Source organism: Corvus brachyrhynchos, unplaced genomic scaffold (assembly GCF_000691975.1).
Source record: "Corvus brachyrhynchos isolate BGI_N302 unplaced genomic scaffold, ASM69197v1 scaffold80, whole genome shotgun sequence".
NCBI lineage: Eukaryota > Metazoa > Chordata > Aves > Passeriformes > Corvidae > Corvus > Corvus brachyrhynchos.
Genome location: NW_008236769.1, coordinates 5,167,057 through 5,174,436, shown reverse-complemented (window position 1 = coordinate 5,174,436; position 7,380 = coordinate 5,167,057). Strand labels below are relative to the sequence as shown.

Genomic DNA, 7,380 nt, shown 5'->3' with positions numbered 1-7,380 from the left:
CTCCCAAATCCCATGCTGAGGAGACCACATGCCAAAAGCAGCATGATTTTTTCCTCTTCCCTGTGCTTTTACCAAGAAGGAGATAGCTTAGCCCACGATGTTTTCCAAAGATGATATAAACATTACCTCAGGGAGGCTGTGCCCCCAGTCCTGTTAGGACTCTGTCACACCACATTAGTCTGGGGCACAGGCTTGCTCCTTGCTCCATGGTATAAAACAAGCTCCTTCCAGAAAGAGTTTTACAGCAACCTCGCAGTTGCTTCAAATTAGAAAAATTGGCAGGTGGCCAAGGAAAGGAGTGGGAGCTTGTTCAACTGAGACAGACAGTTACAAAACTCTGTGCAAGAGCATCAAGCCTCAGATAGGTTTTCACAAAGTACCTTTTTTGCCATCCTGGCATTTAAATTTGTTTTAAAGGATTTTGAATCACCAAAAATTACCTGCTGGCTTGAATCTACAACTCTTATACTACCCAAACGGAGCATGTTGCTTTCCCTGAAAAATCAGATGTCATCTACTCAGCTGTGAAGGTAAGTTGTAACTGATTCTGCTTTCCTGAACTGACTTCTCTGAAATGCATTTGGAGAAGGGAATGCAATAGAAAGTTCTTTCAGAAAAATGCATATTTTTGCTGAGATACGTATGATTCTGTTAGAAATCAACTGTTGTGGTATCTCAGTGAAATCTGCTTATGAATCTTCTCTTGTAATAGATGAGTAATAAACTTGGACGTTTATGCACACAACATCTCCATCATAAAGTTAGCAGACAGATTGTTTAAAAATCAAGGATGTAGTTTTCTGGGAAAAAAAAATTAAATGTCTACCTTTCACAGAGTTCAGGGTGATTAAATTACCTAAAACATTTTAAAATTGTTTCTCTATCTAGCGTTAATCTTACATTCCACCAACCCAGACCAGAGACTATTTGGGTTTTTTTGCTCATGAATGATTCCATCATCATTCCAAATCTTCACTTTAACCATAGTTGCTATGGTTTCATTGAAACATGTTTTGCAAAAAAAAACCAAAAAAAACCCCTATAAATACCAAATAAACGGTTTTGCTTCAGGCTTGTGCTTTTGCAAAGTTAAACTCCTGCATTTAACTTATTAAACTCTCACAAAAATATCCATTGGTTATTTTGCTGGTGTGTTTCTTCTGCTTGGTTGGTTTCTTTTCAAAGTCATTTTACTTTTTGTGTTCCCACTGCTACCAGCAGTGTGCTTTGTGCCTATGAGTAGGCTGGTGAGAGAATGTGTGCTGTTAAATACAAATGAAATGCTGAGTGTAAGTGATTAATCACAATCTTGGTCTGGGTAGCTGAGAGTATAAGTGGATTAGCAGTTTCAAGCTCCCTTTTTTCCGCTGGGTCTCTGGTTACCATTACCCAGGAAAGGCTGAGGCAAGCATCGCCTGCTGTCCAAAACCTGATATTCACAGTGGGGGCAAATTTCTCTCACCCACTCATTTTCAAGGAAATGATGAAGGTTTTCAGGCTGGAGTTTTAGGAAAATATGGGTGTGAGAACAGCATTACCCACAGCCCTTGGAGCTGTACAAGCTATGGAAATTCAATAACAGGAACCTGCTTCAGAAACCACACAACTATTGTATTCTATAGCATGCTGTGTTTAAGAAGCAGAAAATCCCTTCTTCCTGTCGTGCCTGCTCCCTGTTTTCCCTGACTTGGTACAACTTCAGCTGTGCTACTGGAGGAGATTCACCCTGGTGAGAATGGAGGGCTGTCAATGCCCCTGATGCTGTCTTCCCATGTATCCCACTGTAAGAAATGTATTTAAGAGTAGAGAAACACAGAGCCGGGAGGGCAGGGAAAAGAGTGCAGAAAATCAAAACTGGAAGTGGAAGGGCTGATATGCCTGCTCACTGTCATGGAGGAAATCCTAAAATCCTGTTCACTTTGAAGCTGCTGTGTTAAGTTTGTGCTGAATGGGAAGCCCACCATCACCATCCTTGCTGAACTCTGGAAAGGTGGAGCTAGGATCACCTCCATCAGGTGGGTGAGGACTACATGGTTTAGAGATTGGGAAGTGTATTCCCTCTCTCAGTGGTTGCCTATTCCTTGTCATTCCTCTACAATACTCCGCCAGTCTCATGAGTGGGAGTAAAGGTGGTAAGGGCTGGTCCTGCTCCATGTTGCTTAATGATACAGGAGACAGGAGGGTTTCTGAAACTGAGTATCTCAGCCAAAGGGACTACTTCTGGCTCAGCAGCAATGACAGGGAATGATGCAAACAAAGAAGGTAGTGTTTTGTTATTTCATCCCCTTCATCTTCTCCACACTTCCCTGTTGCACTTATCCATGTTCAGTCACTGTGACAAGGTGAGGAGGTGTTGTAATTGCTGGACTCTGCCTTGCAGGCTGCTGTGGCCAGAAAGCTCAGCGAGGGTTTCCTAGGGCCATGTGATCAATCGCATCCCGGAGTCCATTTCGGACAGCCCCGCGATGTGGCTTCGGCAGCGCGAGGTGGCTTCGGCAGCCAGCAGCATTACAACGCAGTGGTGGTAAAGAAGGTAGAGAAGGGTCTCTCATGAGGGCTTGAGATGGCTTTAATAACATCTTGTCCCATCAATGTTCAGAGGTAGAGAGAACACGTGGTCTGAGTGTGGGGTGCTTTTGTCAGGGGCCCAAGGGTGGTCCCTGGGCGGGGTTGGGGTACAGGAGCAAATAGGGAGAAACCGAGGGAGCGGTCAGGACTAGGGAGGGGAAAAGGGGGATCACAGAATCGGGGTTAACAGGCTACCACAAGGAGGTAGATGGAAACCCACACTTCAGAGGGCTGGGTTTGAGTGCCTGCAGGAGAAGTTCTTCAGTCCCATTCACAGAGCTAACCTATATACTTAGTTCTCTGCGACATGTCCATTCAGAAGTCTCTCCCATGCACTGGTAAGCCTGATTTTCAGAGTCCTTAAACAGATGCTGTATGAACATTACATAAACTGTCATTGCATGATCAAAGAACATCCATGTTACCAAAGGGACACACTACAAATGACAAAAATAGAATTTAGATTCACCAGATTAAGCTCACAGGGAAGCGAAAATCCTAAGGCTGCCTTCTACCCAAATATTGGTAATTTAAAAAGTGTTTCTGGTTCAGAGAGGTTGCTTGTCACAGATACAAGACAGGTCAAACTCCATTTTCACTGCTGAAGTGGGTTCTCTGTTAACCAAAAGGACAGCAGAGTGATTATGTGACTGCCTTGGCAGAGAAATCTAGAGATTTTGCAGGCTCATCTTCATGGTCCTACCTGGAAAACAAAGGTTGCAAATGAGATAACCACTGGGCAGATTTACATTTTAGTTACAGACATTGGGCTTCAGCTGTCAGCAAAGGGTATTTATTTCTGCTCCCAGACTCTCTAAATTAAAAGGTGCACATCAGTAGTAGTTTCTCTGTTGGGCTGAAGAAGGAATCTAGATTACTCTGATTTCCCAATGCTGAAATAAACAGTTCATGTTCTTCATAAATTAGGATTCACCTTGCACTTCTGGAAAAGCAGTGTGAAACTATTCTTGGTTGTCTACCCTCAAGCCTCACCTGATGTTGGATGCAGAAGGGAAAGCCCAAAGTGATGAAAGCAGAACAGCAAAGTGCCTGATTCAAGTCTTCAAAGATACTTTACAGTTTCACTAAACCTTAGAGTGGGAATAGCGCAATATGTCCAAAGAGTCTACACATTTCTGTGAGGTTTAGGTGTTGGGAAGAACAGAATTGTTTAGTATAAAACTAATCACAGAGGATAATGAGGACCACTTTTAAGGAAGAATAGGCTATGAATAATGGGAAACTTCAGACTTCAGAACTTCAACCACGACATCGACCGGATAAGTTTAACCCATTGTGGTGCCTCCTTAAGTCTTTCCCAAATTGCCTTCATTATTGCAAGCCCTACCCCCTTCATCTTCCTGTTGCTTTCCCACCAGCTAATATGCCCTACCTCCACCCCTCTGCTTTGCCCTTCCCGTGGCCACACTCCCCAATACCCCTGTTGGGATGCTTTCTGTTGCATTGCATTCCCCTTTTATTTACTCCTCGTTACCCCTTCCTCAGCCACATAACCCCATACCCCTGTCATCTAACTACCACCCCCTTTTTCCCAAGCTTTTAATTAATAAAGAAAGGGAAATTCAATGAGGGAGGGAAAGGAAGGTCCCCCTCTTGAAATTTTGCAATTTTTTATTAACAATCTTGTTTGAAAACCTCTGCAGAAGCAGCTACCCAAGCCCATACCCGCACCCAACACCATGATGCCCAGCACCTGCCTCACCACTTTCTTCTGGATGCTCTTGACAACATTGGCCGTAGATGCTTGGTTGGCAGTGCAGCCCAAAGAGAATGCATAGCAAAAGCATCCATGCCAGCATCCAAAAGATGAAAGACTTAATCATAGAATTGAAGAAAGAAAAACCACCTGAGTGGTTTGAGGACTTGCTGGGACACTGGGGATTCACAAAGTGTTTAGCTTCACTGTTGAAAGTTGTGTTATAGATTCTTTTAATTGTTTTTTGTTGTTTGTGTGTGTTCAGTTGCTTAAAACCTTTGCTTTTGAGATCCCTAGGAAAAGCCCTTTTAATTAATATAGAAGGGGGAGTTGTGGAGGGCGATGGGCCTGATGGACAAGGAATGAAAGGAGTCCTACAGTGGGATAAGTCCTAGGTTCCTTTCCAGCTTATGGTGACTGAAAGGCTTCCCCCAGAATGCTTTGTTCTGTTATGTTAATGCACCACAGTTCTGCTCCCCTGGTTGGCTCTGTTGGCCGCCACAACCCTTGTTACCTGATACGTCCTCAGAGTTTCTCTATTAGCTCCCTTACCCTGGACCCCCCATTGCTCTGCCCCGGGACTTCTCTGGAACCTTGCACGAGTGCGGATGCATTAAATCTCTCCTGTAGAACCCTGTGCAAAAACTCTTCTTGCTCATTGTCAGACTGTTTTAGCTGGCTATCCGGTGTGTGTGTGCCAGCATGCTGGCTGCACCAAGAGGCTTCCTTGGAGGCGCTTTTGGGAAGGTCGCAGCATGTTACCAACTAACAGAACCGCAACAGGAAACATATCCTGGCAGTGAGAGATATACAGTTTAAAAAATAATCCAGAGGGAAAGAAGGGAAAAGTCTCACTGGCTGGGATGCTTCACTCACTCTAGGCAAAGCTAGCAGAAATCTGTGGGGAGCAATTTTTCCTAGGCTGAGAGATGTGATAGTCCATATGTTGTGCTGGCTTTAAATGTATTGGCTCATCTTCAGTCTATCTACTGGATTTGTCTTCCTCATCCATGTATCACATCTTTCAGACCCAAATGGGGTGCAGCCTACAGAAATGGAAGCCAAATCTCAAAAACTTAATGGAGATAGTTGATTATGTTTGGACACCATCAGGCCACCCATCCTATTTTCAGCTGACATTCTCCCCCTCTCTTCTGGAGAGACGTCAAACCTGAAATAAGACATCCTGCAAAAAACAGGAATATCTCCTTGGCAAGAGTTCAAGGTTAAGTTAAGGGAAGGGATAAGGAAGGTTTAAGGAAGGGAACTGTTCAGTTAAGGGGTTGGGTTTTTTTGATGTATTGTAATCCACGGACTTTGTTTTATTTCTCTCTCTTTTTTTTTTTTTTTCTTCAATAAAGATATTTTTCTTTCAGGAAAAAATGAGAGTGGGGAGAGCATTAATAGCTGAGGTGGGACCTGAAATGTTGTTTAAAAAATGTGCAATAAAAACAGGGAGTGACATTGCTATAAAACCAAGGAGAGCTGGAAGGGCAGAGCTGAAGAGATGAGTGTCCGGCCTGCTCACCCCACCTCTCTCCATTGGTCTGATGGGCCTCGTGACTGGATTCAGGCCAGCGTAGGAGTCCCATCACTGCAGCACAGGGGAAAGTGATTTGTGAGCTGATGAGAGAGAACCTCTCTTGTGTTTTTTACCCCTTGGAAAAAACAGAGAAACATGAACTTTTTCTGGATTTGTCCAGGAAAACTCTCCCTTTTCTTGGAGGGGGACTCTCCTGGTGCTGGAACATACATCTGCTATTCTCACTAGCAGTTACGACTCAAGAATAAAAGTCTTTTTCCTTTTCAGGAGTCTATAAAAACTTGATGTTATGCCAGCCTTGCTAGCCCTGCACTGATGTTCCTGCACAGAGCCACTCTGCTGCCTTTCAATGCACCTGGGGATTGAACCTACTTCCCCAACACATCCCAGACTGCTGTTTCCAATCCTTTTTCACTATCACTAAACAGCAGAAATACAGAGAAGCATGTAGATTGCTCTTTGCATCCGTTCCCTATTCTAGACACCATGTTAGTATTTATTTAACAGAGCAATTGGCTCCTTTGAGTCTCTGTGAGTTCCAGCTCTGCAGAGATGTGCTCTGAAAGTTATCTTCCAGAGACTGTCCTTTTTTGGCCCCTAAACCTGAGATCATAGCCCTGCATTAGCAACCCTCCCCATCCCACACATCTTTGCTTGTCTCCTCCTGTGAATTACCAACCTGGTAGCCTCCTTCTCACAGACATTCAATTTTCTTGGTGTGTCTGTGTGTGTTTACCCAGGGTAAACCACTTTACCACTTCCTCACAGGACGTTCCTGAGGAGGGCCTGCTGGCAGCCGCTCCTCCCCAAAGTTACAGTGGCTGATGGGCCATCCTGTAGCGCCACGATGCTGGCCGGGTGGCTAGCTCAGGGGCCGGGCACCAGGCAATAGCCCTGTCTGCCGCAGTAGCAGAGGACGGGTGCCGAGGGAGAGCGGGAGGCTAAGCGAGGTCCAGGCAAGGCTCACTTTAGCCACTGATGGAGAAGGTGCGGGGAGAGATGAAGCAATGAGGGACTCTTCTCGGGGGGGACAGGAATGGGTTTATTGCAGCTGGAGAGAGACAGGCCAAGAAGAGCAAAGAAAAGTCTCAGACAGGTGGTTTTCTACCCCACTGCTCAGGGTGGAGCAATCATAGAACATCCAGTAACAGAACAGACAAGGGGTGTTACATAGGCAGGGATACATACAACTTAACCTATGGGGAGAGAGGTAGGCAGAGAGGGTGAGCACGGGCCAGTGGCAGAGTGATGTGGTGACCAAGGGATGGGAGAGCGGTGGCCATCGCAGACGTGCAGGGTGTCACGTCTTTCCCGCCTTGGCCAACAAACTTTCTTGCCAGACAGCCTGAGGGTTTGTGCGGGGCAGCTATCTTAGCGTTCCTGGGCCTCATGAGAATTAAACCACTGGACCTTTTGTCCAACAGGGTCCAGGACACCCTGGCAAGAGCCATGGCTCACCGCAACACTGTAGCCTGCTCACATGATCTGGGAAGGCACTCTCCAGCTTCTGGACACTGATTTCCCAGTGGAAAGGCCAAGGCTGCTTTGACCT

The 7,380-nt window shown here is 45.4% G+C and overlaps 1 long non-coding RNA gene across 1 annotated transcript in view; it reads right to left on the bottom strand.

Annotated features, from left to right (window-relative positions):
• Positions 1-537: 537 nt before the first annotated feature.
• LOC108445047 overlaps positions 538-7,380 on the bottom strand; it is an 18,072-nt gene continuing 11,229 nt past the window's right edge. The window contains exon 3 of the long non-coding RNA XR_001859786.1: positions 538-3,271. This is a non-coding gene — a long non-coding RNA (uncharacterized LOC108445047). The remainder of the gene's footprint in view (positions 3,272-7,380) is intronic.